A 22970-nucleotide genomic window follows, 5' to 3' on the forward strand; every position below is an offset into this window, starting at 1 on the left:
GCAGCAACCGGTTCCCACGAGCCCTGCGGGAGGGGCGGGGGGACGTTGCACGCGCGTCCCGGCTGCCGCGACCCAGCTGGAGTTTCAAGTAAGTCGCAGGAGCGTCCCTTGGGTTCCCGAACGCGGGGCTTGGACTACCTAGGCCCAGGCTTCCTACCCCAGGAGAGCCGCCCGGTGAGGTCTGGGACATCCTCGGGCCGGGGGAACCCCGAGCAGTGCCACCTGTGGGTGACTGGGGACTCTGTCGGAATTGGGGGCCGCACCTCCCCTTCCGCTAAGCGGTGGCAGGTCAGGCGGGATGACAAGGTGCTTTGGAGCGAAACAAGAGTTTTATGAAAAGAGTAAGTCTTTTTCTGTCAAACCTGAGGCATCGGAGCATATCTGGTACACTTATAGGGTCACGTGCATTCGCTATTAATGTATTAACACTTCACTCACGGAAAAGTAGAAAACAGCACCTGTGTAAGACTTACTATGGGCCAGGCACTGTTTCGAAACTTTACAGGTATTAACATTTCTACGAAGTATACGTTATATCAGAACCCCCCATTTTACCTGTGGTGAACGTGAGGCACAGAGAAGTTAAATAACCGACCCAACTAATGTCACCCGACTTAATAAACTGAAAAGCTGGGATTTCAATCCAGGGAGTCCTCCCCTGGAGTCAGCCGGCCCAGTAAGCCGCCGCTATCCTGACTCAGCAAAATCTGCGTGTCACCACCGACTGCGGTGAACTCTTTACAGGCCTGGGGAAAACAAAGACAAGGGGCTCTGGCCTCAGAGAGCTTTTATTCTAGTCTGGGGAGAAAGACAGTAAGCAAGTACAAAATGAAACCACTGCACGTGTGAGAAGTGTCTTGACTATAAGAAAGCAGCCTGGTGGCTTTGAGTGTGATGGGGAGAGGGAGGCTGCTTTACACCGACGGATCCTGGACACTTCTCTGAGAAGGTGACGGTGGAGCTTGAGCACTAAATGAGAGGACAACCTGACGATGAAGCTAATAATTAACAAGTCCATTAATAATGATTAATAATTATTATAGCTCATGCTTGTTTGGGACTTTACAACACACATTATCTCTCCTTTGACTATGCAGTAACCCTGAGAAGTCTGACAAGATTCCATTTTACAGAGGCAGGGGTGGACCCTAAGGGTTGGGAAGTTTAATGACTTGCCTCAGTCATTAGGTAGGAAAAGGGAGGGGGGGTGGGTGGGAAGATGGCACAGAATTGAACCAAGACCTTCTGATGCCAAATCTTCTCTCACTCTGGTGGGGAAGCCTTGAGGATAATGACCTGTACTCAGAATGAATCTAGTAAAATTCTCTTTTGTCATCTACTGTCTCTTCCCAGCCCCCACCTCTCCTTGCCTCTTATCCCATTCAGAAACTACTGTTGACTGGTTGACGTAATTTCCCCCAGGGCAGGTGTTCTTTGAGGGAGCAGAGGTGAAATTATATGCCCAAAAAAAAAAAAAAAAGTGTGTATGTAGAGAGTTATAATTATTTATTATGGTAATAAAGTTGGTTTTCTCCCAAGAAAAACGCTCATCACTGGGTGTTAATACGCAGACAATGAATCATGGAACACCACATCAAAAACTAATGATGTAATGTATGGTGATTAACATAACATAATAAAATAAAATTAATAAAAAAAAGAAAAATGTTCATATACATAAGTGAGAGGACTTAACACTTCCATCAAATCGGCTGATCCCAAAAAGGTAGGAGAGCCACTGTCTTAAAGGGTTAACTGATACTGTGGTGATTAAAAGAACCGATTTCCAATTCACTTTGCCTGTGCTCGCTGGGTGACTCTGGTGGCTCCAATTTCTGGCTTAATGGAAATGAGGTTCTCAAAGTTGATGACGTCTGACTGAAAGGGCGGCAAACCCAAACCCTCATATTACCCCTTCGTAAAGTTTTAAAACTAAAGGAGAGGAAAATGTCTATATTATTCCTCTTAGTTCTCAAGAAAACCAGAGAGAACTGATCTGTAAACAAAATACCTAGATAACAGAATTCATTATCAGTGATAATTGAGGTAGTTTCCATAATGTTATACTGTGTCCTAAAGAAGACATTCATTACGTTATCAATGTAGGTAGGTGGTTGCTGCAGGTGTATCGTCCCCAAAGCATGTAGCATAGAGTACTGGCAATTGTTTTCAGCAGAGTGTTGATAAGAAGAGAGACAGAGGTAAAGATAGCAAGAGAGACTTTTTTATAGAACTTCAACTACACGGATGAAAAGGTGTAAAACTGAACTCAGGATGTGGTGGGCTAAAAAAACACATTTAATCTTTATTATTTCTTATGTGAAAAGTTCAGTAGCTTTAATAGAAAACAGAATACAGTTTAGGCCTATATAACTCGGTTTTTACACTGTGCCCTCATCAAAAGAAGGAATGTGGTCATGCTGGACTTAAAACGATTTCTCCTTCTGCCTTCAAAGAGAAGATTTCAACAATATTATTACTGTCTTCTTTATTTTAAAATAATATTGAGGTACAGGAAAAAAGGCATTTATGTAGACTTCTCAGAGACAGGGACTCCCTTCTTACAAGATATCCCCATGGCTTCTATAAAATTCGTATGTTTAGATGGGCAGTATCAGGTTGACATAATGTTAGTTCCTTGAGAGAAGAAAATGCTTCTTTTTAACTTGCACATAGATTCCACATTGTGCATTAAAAGACACACGGAATCAACATGAGAGGTTTATAAATAAAAGCTCATCACACTTTTTTTTTTTTAATCTCTGGCTTTCTTTTGTAACTTCCTTCCTACTCAAAAAAGACCTGACCCATCCTGCCTGCATACTACATGTTTGTTGAATGAACGAATGATGACAATGATGAAAATAGTGTAGACCTTATCAGTCTTTTATCAACAGTCTGTTCCTAAGAGAAAATGACTTCACTGTGGTGGTATGATATATCTGCTTCTCTTTCCATCACGTACTGAAAGTAGTTGCTTCTTTGGAACTACACAGAAGGAAAGAAAGAGGTTTTTTGTTTGTTTGCTTTTTTAAAGTATGCACCATACCCAACATAGGGCTTGAACTCACAACCCTGAAATCAAAAGTTGTACACTCTACCCACTGAGCCAGCCAGGTGTCCCCTGTAGGAAGGACTTTTAAATGTTGGACATAAAATCAAGAATTATATTCCAGACACAGTTGCTAAATAAATCATTCAAAAGGAAGAAAAAGCATCATATACAAAGTATGTTTATAAGATCATCACTAATAATAATACAATAATCAAATGCTCAATAACAAGGAAATATTTAAGCAAAACTTATCAATAGTATGGAATGTCATGCTGTCACTAAAAATAATATATAGGTTAATAAAATAGGAATGTGGAGAAAAACATGAACATTAAGTGGAAAAAGTAGAACACAATGCTTTATGTATCGTGTGATTGCAACTGAATAAAAATTGTGTGGGAAGAAAATTGTTGGGTTGAAAATAAGAATAATGATTGTAGTTATTGAGGGGGTTGCTATGTACCAGCCTCTCTTTTCAGTACATTAGTTTAATTCATCTAATTTTCACGACAGCTGTGTGAGGAAGGTACAGTTGTTATTTTTGTTTTACTGATGAGGAAACTGAAACCGAGAAGATCTGAGTAATTTGCCCAAAGTCACACTGTTAGTGAGTGGCAAAGCTAGGATGTAAATATAAAGCAGTATGATTCTAGAGTTTGCACATTTACCAACTCAAATCTGGCAGAGAAAATCATGTTTGAATCATAGATCATGGGTTTTGTTTGGTTTATGTTTTTATTTTTATTTTTTTAAGATTTTATTTATTTATTTGACAGAGAGAGACACAGCGAGAGAGGGAACACAAGCAGGGGGAAGCTGGGGAGGGAGAAGCAGACTTCCGGCTGAGCAGGGAGCCCAATGCAGGGCTCCATTCCAGGACCCTGGGACCATGACCTGAGCCGAAGGCAGACGCTTAACGACTGAACCACCCAGGCGCCCCAAGATTTATTTATTTATTTTAGAGAGCATGCCTGCCTGCCCTCTTTCTTTGCCCCATGAGGAGGAGGAGGGGCAGAGGAAGAGAGAGAGAGAAAATCTCAAGCCAACTCCTTGTTGAGCACAGAGCCTGATGCAGGCTTGCTCTCAGGACCCTGAGATCATGACCTGAGCCCAAATCAACAACCAGACACTTAATCAACTGAGCCACCCAGGTGCCCCATGTTTTGCTTTGTTTTTTAATATCTCCTTGTATAATGTTTTTATGTTGATTTAATAGTAAGCAAAAACTTTTTAAATTGCAAAAGTCAGAAATCTGGTCAAAACCAGATTACACTCAGAAGAGAGAGATAACAAAGGTGAGAAACGTACCGAGTGAAACCCTCTGGGTTTGACCAGTTTATATTTTGGATTAGGATCTAAATAGTGATTCAAATGGGTGCAATATATCAACAACTTGATAATTTATGAGAATTGAGATAAAATGATCTATGTCACAACAAATGTTATATTCATTATCATTACTATGAATAAAAAGTATATTCTGGCCTGATGTTGTACTTGTACTTGCTGTTCCTTCTGCCTAGGATGCTCTACACCCAGGACTTTTTGAAGCTGCCTTCTCAACAGTGACAGTCATGAAAATGTGACCATCACTGCATTAGCAGAAAACAGAAAACACTGATGAACAATCCTGAAAAAAATCCCCATTATGGTGGAGCTTACCTTCTAGTGAAAAGGTTAGTCATTTAAAATCTGATTCAGGGGCGCCTGGGTGGCTCAGATGGTTAAGCGTCTGCCTTCGGCTCAGGTCATGATCCCAGGGTCCTGGGATCGAGTCCCGCATCGGGCTCCCTGCTCCTTGGGAGCCTGCTTCTCCCTCTGCTTCTCTCTCTCTCTCTCTCTCTCTCTCTCTCTATCCCTCTGTCTCTCATGAATGAATAAATAAAATCTTTAAAAAATAAATAAATAAATAAATAAAATCTGATTTAGTTGCAAGTTAACAACATCCCCTCTTGGTAGGTGAATAATGGTCCCCAAAGATGTCCACATATTAAATCCCTGGAACCAGGAATATGTTAACTTATATGATAAAAAGACTTTGTAGATGTAAGTAGGTGAAGGATCTTGAGATGGGGAGATTATCATGGACTATCCAGGTGAGCCCAGTGTAATCACAAGGGTCCTACAAGAGGGAGGCAGGAGCTTCAGAGTCAGAGAAGGAGAGGTGATAAGAGAAGCAGAGGACAGACAGAAAGAAGGAGATTTGAAGATGCTACACTGCGGCAGCTTCTAGAAGCTGGCAAAGGCAAGGAAACAGATTCTGCCCTGAAGCCTCCAGAGGCAAGCAGCCCTGCTGACAGCTGGATGTTAGCCCAGTGAAACTGATTTTGGACTTCTGACCTGCAAAACAGTTAAAGAACACATTTGTGTTGTTGTAAGCCAGTAAGTTTGGGGTACTATGTTCCAACAGCAATAGGAAACTAGTAGAGCCCTTAATAAGAGTTTATTTTTTCTTATCTATAAGCAGTCTGTGTCAGACTGGCATGATGTCCATAGTGTCAGTGCCCCAGCTCCTTCTGTCTTTTCAAATGGGTGAGAGAACCTAGACAGAAATATGAGTATCTCCAGAGACTCATGATTTGGGCATCGGGCCTTATAGTCACCCATATCAGTGTTTCTCAAAATGGTGTAAAGTATAAAGCCCTTTAAGAAAAAAAAAAGATTGATTGATTGATTGATTTTAGAGAAAAAGAGAGCGAGCACATGAGCAGGCAGGGCAGAGGGAGAGGGAGACAGAGAAACTCAAGCAGACTGTGCAGAGCCCAGCGCAGAGCCCAATCTCATGACTCTGAGATCTCGACCTGAGCCAAAACCATGAGTATGAAGCCCTTTTAAACAAAGCATTTTCATCCTTAGTCAGTTAACTATATATAAATATAAAACTAGTTTTGTATTACTTAAGTTTATAGCATTTTATACATATTTAAAACCAAAATAGATTTACACAATAAATTCAAACAAGAATATAAAACCAATTATTGAGGCCACACACATACCCACACTGTAGTGTCATTGAAGGTCATGTAGGAAGTGGTAACAGGAAATTCCTATCCCCCTCAGCCAGGGAGGCATCACTGAAAACCTGGGAAAGAGCTGGAACTCCCAACCCCACCAGCAGGAATAGGGAGCACCTCCCTTGATTGTCAATGGAGGCAAAATGGGAAACCTGAACTTCTAACTCCAACTGGTAGATGGTGGAGACATTGCCCCCCACCTTCCTCTGCCAAAGTAGTGTGAGAAGAAGTCAGTTAAAACAAGGCTTAAATACAATCAAGAATCTTCATAACATAATTCCCCAAATGTCCCGGTTTCAACTGAAAATAACTTGCTATATCAAGAAACAAGATCTCAGATTGAATGAAAAAAAAAGATAATGAAGAGACACCAACACCAAGAGCACAGAGAAGTTAGAATTATGTGACAAAGATTTTAAAGCAACCATCATTAAACTGATTCAATGAGCAGTTACAAACACGTTTGAAACAGATTTTTTAAAAAAATAGAAAATCTCAGCAAAGAAATAGAAAGTCTCAGTAAAGAAGTAGAAGACCTAAAAGTTAACCAAGTGAAAATTTTAGAACTGAAAATACAAAAACTAAAGCCCAAGGATGGGCTTCAGCAGAATGCATGAGCTATAGGAAATTAGTGAACTGGAAAGAGCAATAGAAGTTACTCAATCTGAACAAACAGGAACAAAACAAAGCAAATCCATGAAAAATCCTATGGGACTATAACAAAGGATCTTCCATTTGTGTCTTCAGAGTATTAGAAGAGAAAGAACAGGACTGGAAAAGGACTCAAAAAATAATAGCTGAAAACTCCGTATTTTACAAAATCTGTAACCCTACAGATCAAGAAGTTAAGCAAACTTCATGCGGGTAAAGGCAAAGAAATCCACACTAAGACACATTGTAGTCAAACTTCTTGAAACTAAAGACAAAGAAAAAAATCTTAAAAACAGTGGGAGAGTCATAACATCTTACCTATGGAAGGAATACAGTTCAAATTCAGAAACCGTGCAGAAGGAAGTAGCACAACAGTTTTGAGTGCTAAAGTAAAATAATGGCCGGCCAGCCCACAATCCTATACCCAGCAAAAATATTCTTCAAAAATGAAGGAGAAACCAAATCAGTTAAGACAACAAATTAAGATAATTTGTCATCAGCCAACCTGCCCTAAAAGAATGGCTAAAGGAAGTTCTCCAAACAGAAAGGAATTGGGGGGAAAAAGGAATCTTGGAATATCAGTGAAGAGAGAGCACAGTAAGTAAAAATATTGGTAAGTGCAATAGACTTTCCCTCTTCTCTCCCTTTTTCTAAATTACAATGGATAGTTGAAGCAAAGATGATAACATTATCCAAGTGGTTCTAAAAGTATGTGAAAGAAATATTTAGGACAATTGTAAATAAAAGAGGATACATGTACGTAAAGGGAGCTGAAGTTTCTACATTTTCTTCACACTGGTAACATAATGGCACCAGTAGAAATTGTCTATATGTATAATGTAAAACCTAGAGCACCTACTAAAGAAGCTATACAAAGAGATATATACTCAAAATTACTATATTTAAAGTGAAATAGAATTGTAAAGATAGCACTTTCTCAACAGTTGGTAGAACAAGTAGAAAACTAGCAAGGATATAGAAAAACTCCCAACAATACCATGAGCTGAGAGAATCTAATTGACACTTGCAGGATACTCTACCCAATAGTGGAATACACATGGAATATATACCAAGATAGATCATATCCTTGGCCATAAAACAAACTCCAGCAAATTTAAAATAATAGAATTCATACAGAATATGTTCTCTGATCAAAATAAAATTAAATCAGAAATCAATGTCAGAAAGATACTAGGCAAATCTCCAAACAAATGCTTGGAAACTAAACATTGTATTTGTGAAGAATTCATGTATCAAAGAGGAAATCATAAGGGAAAAAAAATAAACTAAGTGGAATAACATCAAAATTTGTGGGACACAGCTAACAGTATTGAGAGAGAAATTTATAGCAATGAATGCATACATTAGAAGAGAGAATTCTCAAATCAATAATATCTCTCAAACCAATAATCTATGCTCAAATCAATTATCTATGCTCCCCTTTTAGGAACTGAGAAAAGGAAGAGCAATATAAATCCAAAGCAAACAAAATGAAACAAAACTAAAAGCAGAAATCAATGCAATTGAAAACCAAAAAACAGAGAAAATCAATGAAAAAGCTGGTTCTTTAGAAAGATGAATAAAACTGATAAACACCTAGGAAGACACAAAGATAAAAAGAAAGAAGACCCAAGATACCAATATCAGGAATGAAACAGGAGTATTGTTACAGACCACTCCAACATCAAAAAGATGATAAAGGAATATTACAAACAACTCTATACATATAATTTTTTAATTGAAATATAATTGGCATATAACGTTGGTTTCAGGTATACAACATAATGACTCGATATTTGTATATATTGTGAAATGATCACCACAAAAAGTCTAATTAACTTCCATCACCATTACATAATTACAAATGTTTTTCAACAAACATAAATTTGACAATTTAGATGAAATAGACCAACCATTAAAAAGTACAAATTACTACAACTCACCTAATATAAAATAAGGGGGAAAACCTATAACAATTAAGGATTGAAGATGTAATTTTAAAATTCCCCAAATAGAAATTCTTCAGACCAAATGGTTTTGCTGGAAAATTCTAATGTTTAAAGAATAAACACTAATTGTTCACAATCTCTACCAGAAAATAGAAGAAAGGACAATTCCCTATTCATTTTTAAAGCTAGTATTACCCTAATGCCAAAACCAGAGAAAAACAATACCAAAAAGGAAAACCGCAGACCAATATCTCTTATGAATATAGACATAAAAAATTTTAACAAAATAGCAAATAGAACTCAGTTAAAAAGAATTACATACTATAACCAAATGGGGTTTGTTGCAGAAATGCAAGACTGCTTCAGTATTTGAAAAAGAGAGACAAAAACTTTTGCACTATGGAAAACATTTTGCAGTTCCTCAAAAAGTTAAACACATAATTATGACCCAGCAGTTCCACTCCTAGGTATATACCCCCAAAGAATTGAAAACAGTACTTAAACAAATACTTGTCTACAAATGTTCAAAGCAGCATTATTCAAATAGCCAAAAAGTGAAGACCAGCAAAATGTCCATCAGTTGACCTACATATACAGTGGAATATTATTCCACCATTAAAAGAAGTGAAGTACTGATACATGCTACAACATGATGGACCTTGAAAACATGCTATGTGAAAGAAGTCAGACACAAAGGCCACATGCTGCACTCTTCATTTATATGAAATGTCCAGCATAGGAAAATCCATAGAGACAGAAAATAGGTTACTGGTTGCCAAGAGATAGAGGTAGGGAGGGAATTTAGGACAAACTGCTAATAGGTATAGAGTTTCTTTTGGGGGTGATGGAAATGTTGGGGAATTAGGTGGTTGTGATGGTGATACAACATAATATGTAAAATTTTTTTTAAGGATTTTATTTATTTATTTGAGAGAGAGAGAATGAGAGACAGCATGAGAGGGAGGAGAGTCAGAGGGAGAAGCAGACTCCCTGCTGAGCAGGGAGCCCGATGTGGGACTCGATCCCGGGACTCCAGGATCATGACCTGAGCCGAAGGCAGTCGCTTAACCAACTGAGCCACCCAGGCGCCCATGTATGTAAAATTTTTTTAAACCTGAAGTCTAGGGGCGCCTGGGTGGCTCAGTTGTTAAGCGTCTGCCTTTGGCTCAGGTCCTGATCCCAGGGTCCTGGGATCGAGCCCCGCATCGGGCTCCCTGCTCAGTGGGAAGCCAGCCTCTCCCTCTCCCACTCCGCCTGCTTGTGTTCCCTCTCTTGCTGTGTCTCTCTCTGTCAAAGAAAGAAATAAAATCTTAAAAAAAAAACAAAACCTGAAGTCTACACTTTTTTTTTTAAGATTTCATTTATTTATTTGAGTGAGCACATACATGAGCAGGGGGAGGAGCAGAGAGAGAGGGAGAAGCAGGCTCCCTGCTGAGTAGGGAGCCCAACGTGGGACTACTCGATCCCGGGATGCCAGGATCATGACGTGAGCCGAAGGCCGACACTTGACCAACTGAGCCACCCAGGAGTCCCTGAAGTCTACACTTTAAAATGGTGAATTTTAAGTTATGCAAATTATATCTCAAGTAAATAAAACTTTGGCTTTGTGAAAGTCCCTGTTAAGAGGATGAAAAGACAAGCTATAGACCGGGAGAAAAATATGTGCCAACTGTATATCTGATAAAGACTAGTATCTAGGCTATATACAGATCTCTAAAAACTCAACAGCAAAAAACCAAACAATCCAATTAGAAAAATGGGCAAAAGACATGAAGCTACATTTCACCAAAGAGCACATACAGATAGCAGATTAATACATGAAAAGATCTACAACATGATTAAATGCTTGGTAAGTGCAAATTAAAGTTATAATGAGGTATCACTAAACAACTATCAGAATGGCTGAAATAAAACATACTGACAACATCAAATGCAAGTAAGGATGTAGAGAAATTTGATCACTCATACATTACTGGTGGGAATGTAAAATGATACAGCTGCTCAGGAAAATGGTTTGGCAGTTTCTTTAAAGAACAAACATATAACTATCATATGACCCAGCAATTGCACTTAGGCATTTGTCCTGGAGAAACAAAAGCTTAAGTTCACACAAAAACCTATATTCAAAGTTTATAGTAGTTTTCTTTATAATAGTCAAAACCTGGGAAAACACATATGTCCTTCAATGGGTGAACAGTTAAACTGTAGTATATTATACCAACTACTCAGCAACAAAAAGAAACAAATTATGCACTCATTTGACACACCCAACAATCTGGATAAATCTCCAGAGAATTATACTGAGCGAAAAGAGCCAATAAAAATGGTTACATACTGGGGCACCTGGGTGGCTCAGTTGGTTAAGCGACTGCCTTCAGCTCAGGTCATGATCCCAGGGTCCTGGGATCGAACCCCGCATCGGGCTCCCTGCTCGGCGGGAAGCCTGCTTCTCCCTCTCCCACTCCCCCTGCTTGTGTTCCCTCTCTCGCTGTCTCTCTCTCTCTCTCTCTGTCAATTAAATAAATAAAATCTTTAAAAAAAAATGGTTACATACTATATGATTCCATTTATATAACATTCTAGAAATAACAAAGTTATAGAAATGGAGAAGAGATTAGTGGTTACTAGGTATTAAGAAGGGAATGGGGGCAGACCAACATGGGTATGGCTATAAAAGGGCAATACTAGGAATCTTCATGGAGATGGAAATGTCATCCTGACTGTATCAGTATCAGAATCCCACTGTAGGGGCTCCTGGGTGACTGAGTTGGTTAAGACCTTTGGCTCAGGTCATGATCCCAGGGTCCTGGGATGGAGTGCCACATCAGGCTCCCCGCCCAGCAGGAAACCTGCTTCTCCCTCTGCCTCTGCCTGCCACTCCCCCTGCTTGTGTGCTCGCTGTCAAATAAGTAAAAAATCTTAAAAAAAAAAAAAAAATCCTGCTTTGTGATATTGTACTATAGTTTTTTCAAGATGTTACCATTGGGGGAAACTGGGAAATAGGAGATCTCTCTATAGTTTCGTCTGATAACTACATAAATCTATAATTAACTCAAAATTAAAAGGTGGATTAAAATCTTAATTAACAGCTGATAATGACAGTAGCCCACAATTACTGAGTATTTAATCCTAAGTATGGGTCTAAGCACTTGATCCATTTAATCTTCCCACCATCCCAACAATATAAATGTTCCCGATCTCAAGCAGATAGGTAAGCCCTGGTGTGCTGATGCTGCCTACTGCTCGGATCCCTAGGGGACTGGACAAAGCGAAAGTGTAGCTTTGGCTAGGTTTGCCAACACTATTGCCAAACAAATTTGGATAAACTCGTCCCAAGAGAAGCCAATAACTCAAGAGATGAGGATTTGGGAAAGAGAAAGGGAGAAATGTATTTAGGGTGCCAGCAGCCAGAGGAGGCAGATTCAAGCCTTAACAACTAACTTGTCTGCCTGCAAGATGGGCACCTAGAGTTTTATAGGGAGAGGTTCAATGGGTACATGAAAGAGAACACGTGGTGAGCAGGTGATCATGGGTGGGGAGTGCTATGTGTTCAGCAGTGATCACGGGCAGGGAAGGGGACAGGCTCTTCGAAGGCATTCTGTTGCTATCAGGGCATGTCTGGCCTGCCAGTTGGAATGTTCCAGTCTTTGCCAACCACCTTCATCAACGCCTCAAGAAAATGTGATGAGAAGTAGGAACAATGGGCTTTAGTTAGAGTGTGAGTTAAGCAGTCTCGTCGATTTCTAGTTTTAAGTGTTGGGTTCTGACATAAGGACAATCATTAGTCCCACTCAAGAGATGAAAAAACTGAGGGTCAGAGAGTAAGTAATTTGCCCAAGGTTACAATAATTAATAATTGGTAGGAATGTGATTCAACTTCAGGCCCCCTGGCTGCAGAGTCTATGATCTTAAGCACCATGTTAATAATCAAGCAACTTTGTGTATTCAGGCTTCTCAACTTTCCTTGAAATCACATCCTCATTCCTACTCTGCAACAGTGGCTGAGGATCAGTAGCTGCTGCCCCCTTCAGGCAGAGCATTGTTGCACATTTATCACAATGCCCAATGCTCTCTATTCAATAGAGTCCATTTTAGGGGCACCTGCGTGGCTCAGATGGTTAAGCATTTGCCTTTGGCTCAGATCATGATCCCAGGGTCCTGGGATTGAGCCCCATATTGGGCTCCCTGGTCAGCAGGAGGTCTGCTTCTGCCTCTCCCCCTGGTTGTGATCTGTCTGTCTCTCTTTCAAATAAATAAATAAAATCTTTAAAAAAAAAATAGAGTCCATTTTATTACTCCCAATTCACTTCATCCATGGATGTTACCACCAAATTCTGCAGGCATTTAAGTTTTAGACCCTGGCATACAAAATTACCTAGTGCCTGCAAAATGAAAAAGCCATGGAGAGGGGAAAAAATATATGTTAAAATTACATTGATTTAAACCTAACAAAGAAGAACCATTATAATTAATATGAAGTTTGAATTATAGAATTTTTTTAAAGATTTTATTTATTTATTTGACAGAGAGACACAGCGAGAGGGAACACAAGCAGGGGGAGTGGGAGAGGGAGAAGCAGGCTTCCCGCCAAGCAGGGAACCCGATGCAGGGCTCGATCCCAGGATCCCCGGATCATGACCTGAGCTGAAGGCAGACACTTAACGACTGAGCCACCCAGGCACCCTTGAATTATAGAATATTTTTAAAGTGACTATAATAAAGCAGATGCAGATAGATACTGCTAATATTGCAGCATAAGTTATTGATTTTTAAAAAATAAGGAGCGCCTGGGTGGCTCAATCAGTTAAGCTTCCAACTCTTGATTTCTGCTCAGGTCATGCTCTCAGGGTCGTGAGATCGAGCCCTGCATTGGGCTACAGGCTAGGCATGGAGCCTGCTTAAGATTCTCTCTCCCTCTCCCTCTGCCCCTCCCCCTCCTTCCAATCTTAAAAAAAAAAAATTAAAACAAAATCTTCCTCTGGGCCAGTTCTCCTCATGCTATTAATTACTTAGTTCATCCCTCTTCCAAACTAATGGCTGTTAGTCTCCCTTCCCTACCTCACCCCACTGTAGTAGCTATCAGTGTCCCTCATATATCCCCTGCAAATTCACCTTTCCCCTACAAGGACAAGGTCATTCTCAGGCACCTTCTGCCTGAAAGCTTTCTCTTGGCTCCTCTATAGGGAGCAGGCCAGAAATGCCAGGGCAGTTAACATCCCCAGGGAACTGCCACCACCCAGTGATGGATGAGAACTGGAGGATACATACCAGTTTTCCTGCCCTTGGATGGGACAACTCTGAGTCACGTTCCCAGTGGATCCCAATAGGACTGAGACCCAGTTACCCTCCGTGGTAATCCATTCACTAATACCACTTCTTTCCCTTCCTTGTCTTTCCTTATGAGTGCTGTCTGGAATCCCCTCATAAACAAACCATTTGCATTAAAATCTTTGTCTTAGGTCTGATGAATGCCCACCATAGCCTAAGATACCCATCCTAGGAAAGAGAGAGAGCGAGAGAGAAAGAAAGGAAGAGAAGGGAAGAGGGGAAAGAAAGGACAGGTGTCTTTAAAAACACAGTATCACTCAGGAGGCAAGTGAGGATCAGCTGTGTTTCTAGCCCATTGAAAAGGATTAACCTGGTTGGTTTTAGATGGAGAGATAACCTGCAGCTTTGAATTAAGAAGGAAGAAGGTGAAAGCAAAAATATCTGAAATCCCAGTTCATACCACTTCCTCCTTACCTCTGAATTCATCCAAGTCTGAATTTCCGGTCACTTTACACTAATGAGTTTGCTCTCTACTCTGTGGCTCTGGTTACCCCTTCAAGGACAACTGTTATGGACTGAATTTTGTCTTCTCACCCTTCCCCCAAATTCACAGGTTGAAGTCCTAACCCCCAATGTGACTGTATTTGGAGATCGGGCCTGTAAGGAAATAATGAATCATAAAAGTACAGTCTTAATCCAATAGGACTGGTATCTTTTTTTTTTTTAAGATTTTATTTATTTATTTGTCAGGGAGAGAGAGAAAGCACAAGCAGGGGGAGTGGCAGGCAGAGGAAGAGGGAGAAGCAGGCTCCCCACTGAGCAAGGAGCCCAATGCGGGCTAGATCCCAGGATCCCAAGATCATGACTTGAGCCAAAGGCAGATGCTTAACCAGCTGAGCCACCCAGGTGTCCCAGGACTGGTGTCCTTATAAGAAGAGAAGGAAACACCAGGACTATGTGTGCACAAAGAATAGACCAGGTGAAGATACAGCAAGAGGGTGACCATGTATAAGCCAAAGACAAAGGCCTCAGGAGAGACCAAACCAGCTATCACCTTGATGTTAAACTTCCAGCTTCCAGAGCTGTGAGAAAATATAATTCTAGGGCGCCTGGGTGGCTCCGTTGGGTAAGCGACTGCCTTCGGCTCAGGTCATGATCCTGGAGTCCCGGGATCGAGTCCCGCATCGGGCTCCCTGCTCGGCGGGGAGTCTGCTTCTCCCTCTGACCCTCCCCCCTCTCATGTGCTCACTCTCTCATTCTCTCTCTCAAATAAATAAATAAAATCTTAAAAAAAAAGAAAATATAATTCTATTATTTAAGCCACCCAGTCTGTGGTATTTTTGTGTCAGCCCAAGTAGACCAATAGAGCAACCCTCAACAAATGATGGACAATATTTGATGTGTCTATGAATTTTTCTACCTCCAGTCCTTTAAACCAACAATGGGAATGAAGTCAATGTCCAAGGACTAAGTTTAGGCCCCCTCTCAAAGTTCTTGGGACAATGTAAGCCTGTGATTCTTGTATGATTCTGTGGAAGGGAGGACAAAGGTTTAAATAATAATGGAGATTTTATTTTCTGCCAGGTAAATGTGTGAGAGCTCAAAGCTGATGACATTTGGTTTAGAAAAGTAAGGACTATGAGTCAACAAAACCAAAAGGCAACCAACAGAATGGTAGGAGATATTTGCAAATGTCTTATCAGATAAAGGGCTAGTATCCAAAATCTATAATGAACTTAACAAACTCAACACCCAAAGGATAAATAATCCAGCCAAGAAATGGGCAGAAGACATGAACAGACATTTCTCCAAAGAAGGCATCCAAATGGCCAACAGACACATTAAAAAATGTTCAACATCACTTGGCATCAGAGAAATATAAAAACCACAATGAGATACCACCTTACACCGATCAGAGTGGCTAAAATTAACAAGGCAGGAAATGACATATGTTGGAAGGATGCAGAGAAAGGGGAACCCTCTGCACTGTTGGTGGGAATGCAAGCTGGTGCAGCCACCCTGGAAAACAGTATGGAGGTTCCTCAAAAAGTTGAAAATAGAACTACCCTCTGACCCAGCAATTACACTACTGGGTATTTACCCCAAAGGTACAAACATAGTGATCCGAAGGGGCACCTGCACCCCAATGTTTATAGCAGCAATGTTCACAACAGCCAAACTATGGAAAGAGCCCAGATGTCCATCGACAGATGAATGGAAACAGAAGATGGGGGGGGGTAATGGAATATTATGCAGCCATCAAAAATGGAATCTTGCCATTTGCAACGATATGGATGGAACAAGAGTGTATTATGCTAAGCAAAATAAGGCAGTCAGAGAAAGACAATTATCATATAATTTCACTCATATATGGAATTTAAGAGACAAAACAGAGGATCATGGGGGAAGGGAGGGAAGAATAAAACCAGACAAAGTCAGAGAGGGTGACAAACTATAAGAGACTCTTAATCTCAGGAAACAAACTGAGGGTTGCTGGAGGGGAGGGGTGGGGGTACGGGGTAACTGGGTGATGGACATTAAGGAGCACATGTGATATAATGAGCACTGAATATTATAGAAGACTGATGAATCACTGAACTCTACCTCTGAAACTAATAATATACAATATGTTAATTGATTGAATTTTAATTAAAAAAAAATAAGGACTATGACATCTTATGCCCTGGGGTCATGGACTCATTAATAACTGCAACTGGTGGGGCATCTGGGTGGCTCAGTCAGTTAAGCATCTGCCTTGGGCTCAGGTCATGATCTCAGGGTCCTGGGATCCAGCCCCAAGTTAGACTCCCTGCTCAGTGGGGAGTCTGCTTCTCCCTCTCCTTTTGCCCTCCCCCAACCCACTTGTGCCTTCTCTTTCTCTCTCTCTTAAATAAATAAATACATACATACATACTTATATACATATATAAATAAAATCTTTTTTTAAAAAAATAGCTGCAACTGGTTGTATAAGAAACTGGGATCAAGTCATGTTCTCCACCGTCTCCCATAGGTTTCCACCCAGAGGTGCTCAGCCAAATTAGTTCCAAATTAAGGGGATTTTGTACTACATGTGTTTATAAAAAAGAAGAAACATGTTTGCGTCTTCTGTTCTCTTTTCCCCAAGTACAAATTTAAATACAGAAGAAATAAAGCAGTTATGAAGAACTCCCTTTCTGTACTTTGTTTTTCTAACATTATATGTTATTTCATAACATTGATAACACAATATGATGACCAAAAACAAGCTGGGCTTTTTCAGTTCAACTTAATTCTTGGCTTCTGAACAATAGTGGAACAAAGCCCATAGGAAAATTTGGCCAGGCAGACACATTGTTGTTACTTATTAGGGAGTCTGCTAGAATTGATAGCAGACCTCTTGATCTTTTTTAAGAGGTAAAAACAAACATCTTTCTCTTTTAAAAGAAATTTCTTCCTGTTTGCTAATTTTGAATTTCTCCATTTTGAAATTTTCAGGTACATACTAGAAATTGTCCTCTGTGAGAGTTCCTCTTCTTTTTTTCTTTATTGAGTTATAATTAACAAATAACATTATACTGAGGTTTCTTCTTAATTGCCTGCAAGATTTCATGAAATTAGCACCTACTGTATACCTTCACCTTGCACCTAGCTGGGGGACTCTCATCAAATTGCCAAGCAAGTAAACAAATAAATAAATTCTCTTTGTGGAAGAAGATGGTCAATGAACTCAACTCTGTTTTCAAAATTGCCTTCATCCGAAGGCTGTTTTTCTGCCCTTTGTAATTTTCTGCATTGTGAACTTTAACAGAAAAGAAAAGAAATGTCTTCAGTAGAATTCTTGTACCCCTTTTAAACGGAAAGTTCTTGAACATCTTTCCATAATAATGCAACTGGAGTCCTCGGGGGCTGATAGAAACATTCAAAAGGACGGCTTAACATATTACCGACTCCTCTCACAGGTCCTAAATGTAGGCACTTTAAGTGTTAATAGCAAAGCAATGTGAGAATATGACTGCTGTATAGATAATGTTAGAGAAGAAACAGTACGGGGCAGCCTGGTTGGCTTCTCTCCTTCCTTGAAAGACCCAAAGCAAACTATCTCCTGATATGATGGAGAATATGAACCCTGTGCTGTATGAAATAGAAAAGTTAAGAATTCACAATAAAAACCAGCAAATAATATTATTATTATTATATTTATTCAAAGAATGTGAAGTAAACAGTCACCTTGATGTAAAAAAACAAACATCAGTTGCCGTATACACACATCCACAGACCTAACTGTACTAATACATTTTTTAACTTGCTCACTTAGATAATTTCTACTAAAAGAAACAAAATGCAAAAATCTGTTATTTCCTCCCACTATTTCATCTGCTTTCAGCCCCAGACTCAACCCCAGCACCCAGCACTGAGCTCCCCACACAGCCCCCAGCTATCAGCCATCAAACAGATCTTCATTCTGCCTGAGCCCAAGCCTTCTCTGGTGGTTCCACGCACAGCTCCCAGCATTCTGTGAGAGTGGAGTGTTGGGATGGACAGGAGCTTTTTCAGGTGCCATCTGTCCAGAGCAGCACTGTTGAGTAGAAATATAATGTGCACCACAAATGTAGGTCACACGTAATGGAAAGTGTTCTAATGGCCACTTGAAAAAAGTAAAAAGAAATAGGCAAAATTAATGTTAATATATCTTATTTCTTTATTGAAGTATAATTAATACACAAAGTATGTCAGGTTCAGGTGTACAACATATGGATTTGGCATTTCTCTATTTCACTCAGTGCTCACCATGATAAGTGTAGACACCATCTCCTACCATGTGATTCTGTTACGGTATTATTGACTCTATTCCCTATGCTGTATTTTTCATCTCTGTGATTTGTTTATTTTATAACTGGAAGTTTGTACCTCTTAATTCCCTTTTTCTATTTTGCCCATCCCCTCGACCTCCCCTTTGACAATGACCAGTCTGTTTTCTGTCTTTTTTTTTTAAGATTTTATTTATTTATTTATTTGAGAGAGAGAGAGAGAGAGCATGAGAGGGGAGACGGTCAGAGAGAGAAGCAGACTCCCCACTGAGCGGGGAGCCTGATGTGGGACTTGATCCTGGGACTCCAGGATCATGACCTGAGCTGAAGGCAGTCGCTTAACCAACTGAGCCACCCAGGCACCCTGTTTTCTGTCTTTAAGAGTCTGTTTTTTGTTTGTTTGTTCCTTTGTTTTGTTTTTTAGATTCCACATATAAGTGAAACCATATGGTATTTGTTTGTCTTTCTCTGCCTGACTTATTTCACTTAGCATAATATCCTCTAACTCTATCCATGTTGTCACAAAGGGCAAAATCTCATTATTTTTTAACGGCTAAGTAATATTCCTCTGTGTGTTTGTGTGTGTGTGTGTGTGTGTATCTTATTTAACTCAATTTATCCAAAATATCTTTTATATATATAATATAAAAATTATTAGTGAGATATTTTACATGTTTCTTTTTTTATACTAAGCTTTCAAAATTTGGTGTATATCTTACAGTACATCTCTATTTGAATTAGCCACTTTCAGGTATTCAGTAGCCATATGTACTTAATGACCTCATATTGGAGAGCACGGGCCCAGAGGACACCGTGGTCACACATTCACAGAGGGGTGGGCAGGAAAATGGTATTACCTTTCACTACAGTAGCCATCACACTTTGGGAAACACTGCCACTGGATTTTCCACAGCCCGAGTTCATAATGTCAAGGGATCTCTCTAGACTGAGATTCTGTAGTTGACCCTAAAACTGCCCGCAATCTCCTCAGAGATGTTTCAGGAACTCCAGACTAGGGATTGATTACCCCATTTTAGAATAGATACTTCATACTGGAACAGTCCTGGTGGGACTCACTTTGGTTTGAATTGCTACTCTTTTGGGCCATTGCTGAAACTACACAAAATTCCGGGCTAGAGGTTGAAGAGCACTTTGTTAGATACTGGATTATATTTTTTCCTCTTTCTCCAGGCAAATTCTGTGGTTTTACAATCCAAGCTTTCAAAGTTGTTGATTGTCAACGAGCTGCCCCTGTAGTATTTCTACCATACTGTAATTCTATTTTATCTCAAGCCATGTGCACAGTCAATATGGAGTGTGAAAAGACTGTTTAAAGCATAAAGCCATTTTTTAAAAAATTATCCTTACTACATGTAAAAATAGCCTGCATTCTGTCATCTTGAGTGAGGATTGTTTAGACTAGTCACACAGCTCTGCTGTCTGAATCCACTCAGTTCTGTTTCCACTGACAGTACAGGTCTGGCCTAACTATACCAGGTTTGTTGGGTTTTTTTTTTTTTAATGTTTTTCTTAAAGGAAACTATTTAAACATAAAAAATAACTAGTTTTGAAGATTTGGGCATTTGTAGTCCAATGAGTCATAACATGGTAGAATTACATATTTTCATGGATGACGAAAGAGAGGCCATCCAGGCAAACCCCTTATATTGTAGATGTGGATAAGATATTTCCCTTAAAATATCTTAAAGTCTTGGGGTGTCTGGGTGGCTCAGTCAGTTAAGCATCCAACTCTTGATCTCAGCTCAGGTCTTGATTTCAGGGTTGTGAGTTCAAGCTCTGCATTGGGCTCCACACTGGGCATGGAGCCTACTTTAAATAAATAAATACATAAATAAATAAATAAAATATATTATTTTGTATAATAATATATCATGTTATTATATAAAATAAGTACATATATAATATATATTTATATATAAATATGTATGAAAATCTTGATCTGTATTTTAATCCAGAGATTTTTCAAAAATCAAGATATTTCAAATCATTTACATTTTTAGGAAATGATCATAATTTAAAATTTTTTTTAATTTAGTTCATTGATTCGACAATCATTTATTGGGCGTCTCTTATGTGCTACAAGTCTGGTAGATGCTGAGAACACACAGACAAATGATTTCATTCCTGTTCACATTTATTCCAATATATTATGATACATTATGATAGAAGTCTACACAATTTGTAATGCTTTCAATAAACAACTAATAGTTTAACCAACGTATTATTGTTATATACAATATATAAAGATTCCTTTATTTCGTGGTTAACCACAGTGGTAACATTAACAAGAAACTACAACTTTAAGGGCGCCTGGGTGGCTCAGTTGGTTGGGCGACTGCCTTCGGCTCAGGTCATGATCCTGGAGGCCCGGGATCGAGTCCCACATCAGGCTCCCTGCTCGGCGGGGAGTCTGCTTCTCCCTCTGACCCTCTTCCCTCTCGTGCTCTCTATCTCTCATTCTCTCTCTCTCAAATAAATAAATAAAATCTTTAAAAAAAAAAAAAAAAAGAAACTACAACTTTAGCCAGAGACACTGTAATAATGTAGCAGAAGACATTCAATGACAGAGAGAAGGTTATTAAAACACTATAATGGCTTGCCACAGGAGAGTGGGATCTTATGTATAAATAAAAGTTATTTCTTCAAGATCCATTCAAGGAAATGTACCTGCAAGCAATGAAAAACAAAATGCTTGTAATTACTTTGTCTTATCCTCTAGCCCAGCACCCCCACCCCTCTGTTGCTGTCCCTTTAGGCTGGTGAGCCTGAAAGTGGTGTGGGGACAAACAGCCTGCTTGTGCAGCCTGAGCTTAATTACCAGCTGTTTTGAGGAGTGCTGACAACACTAGCAGTTCGATATCTGGAAGATGAGTTTGGGTGTAGTATCCCCACTGTAGAGAGAGAAAACCTCCAGTTCCAGCCATTGTCATTTCTAGGACTCCAGAATCATTCACCAATCATATATGTCTCCACAAATATCAAAGATTTAGTACTCTTGATATTATTTTGTAATTTAAGCATCATGAAATTCCAAACTCTTGCTATGTAGAATATGAAATTGCTAATGGAAGATTGTTTATAGAAAGAAAAGACTAAAAATCTTTAAAATCTGGCACATACAGGCACTCAGTATTTGTTGAATAAGTGAATGTAAGGACAATAGAATATAATAAATTTCATTTGGTATCAGATTACTAGGCCATCTAATATTTATGATGAATGTAGTTCATGGGAAAGTGTTGCTCTATGAAATAATTGTATGTACTTAATCTCAAATTTAAGAGTAAGTCATTGTTGAGTCATCTATGAATTTATCTAGATATTTTTAATTTCTGTGATAGTTGCATAGTCTATATGATTTTTAGGAATAATTTCCAAATGTTTATATTACACTGTAAAGATATACTTCTGTTCAAAAATTGCCATTTTTTTAAAGATTTTATTTATTTATTTGACAGAGAAAGAGAGAGTACAAGCAGGGGGAGCAGCAGAGGGAAAGAGAGAAGCAGTCTCTCCACTGAGCAGGGAGCCTGATGCAGGACTCCATCCCAGGACCCTGGGATCATGACCTGAAGCGAAGGCAGTCACTTAACTGACTGAGCCACCCAGGTGCCCCCAAAACTGCCATTTTTATATCTCTTACTTATACTCCAATGATACGGTAGTTTGTGGAAAAAAACAAAAAAGTATTTTCCTGGATATATTTTGAAGCGATTCATGGATAAGTTTTTAAATTTACTTTTCATCTTCATGTAATGTTGGAAATGGCTCTCAGATTAAATGATCATCTAGTATATGGAGGAGACTTCTATTGGAAAGCTCTATACTAACTGGATGCTAAAGGATCAAGTAGTCCATTGGATATTGAAAAACATCATTAAGCATGACATGTATTATCTATAGAGTAGGGCAAACAAATTTAAAATCTTATGTATAAGAAAGTAAAAAATAAGGATTAAAATACTTTGGGGCACCTGGGTGGCTCAGTCGTTAAGTGTCTGCCTTCAGCTCAGGTCATGATCCCAGGGTCCTGGGTTCAAGCCCCACATCGGGCTCCCTGCTCAGTGGGAAGCCTGCTTCTCCCTCTCCCACTTCCCCTGCTTGTGTTCCCTCTCTCGCTGTGTCTCTCTCTGTCAAATAAATAAAAAAATAAAATCTTAAAAAAAAAAGGATTAAAATACTTTGAAGTACATAAATTACATAAGTTTTTTTTTTTTTTTTT

General features: G+C 39.4%; 1 long non-coding RNA gene across 1 annotated transcript in view; it reads left to right on the plus strand.

Annotated features, from left to right (window-relative positions):
- Position 1: 1 nt before the first annotated feature.
- Positions 2–22970, plus strand: part of LOC112835972 (uncharacterized) — a 27721-nt gene continuing 4752 nt past the window's right edge. The window contains exons 1-2 of the long non-coding RNA XR_003211350.2: positions 2–88; positions 4579–4731. This is a non-coding gene — a long non-coding RNA (uncharacterized lncRNA). The remainder of the gene's footprint in view (positions 89–4578; positions 4732–22970) is intronic.

This window comes from Callorhinus ursinus, unplaced genomic scaffold (genome assembly GCF_003265705.2).
Source record: "Callorhinus ursinus isolate GAN/ISIS: 27379988/994484 unplaced genomic scaffold, GSC_fseal_2.0 scaffold4, whole genome shotgun sequence".
NCBI classification, from domain to species: Eukaryota; Metazoa; Chordata; class Mammalia; order Carnivora; family Otariidae; genus Callorhinus; species Callorhinus ursinus.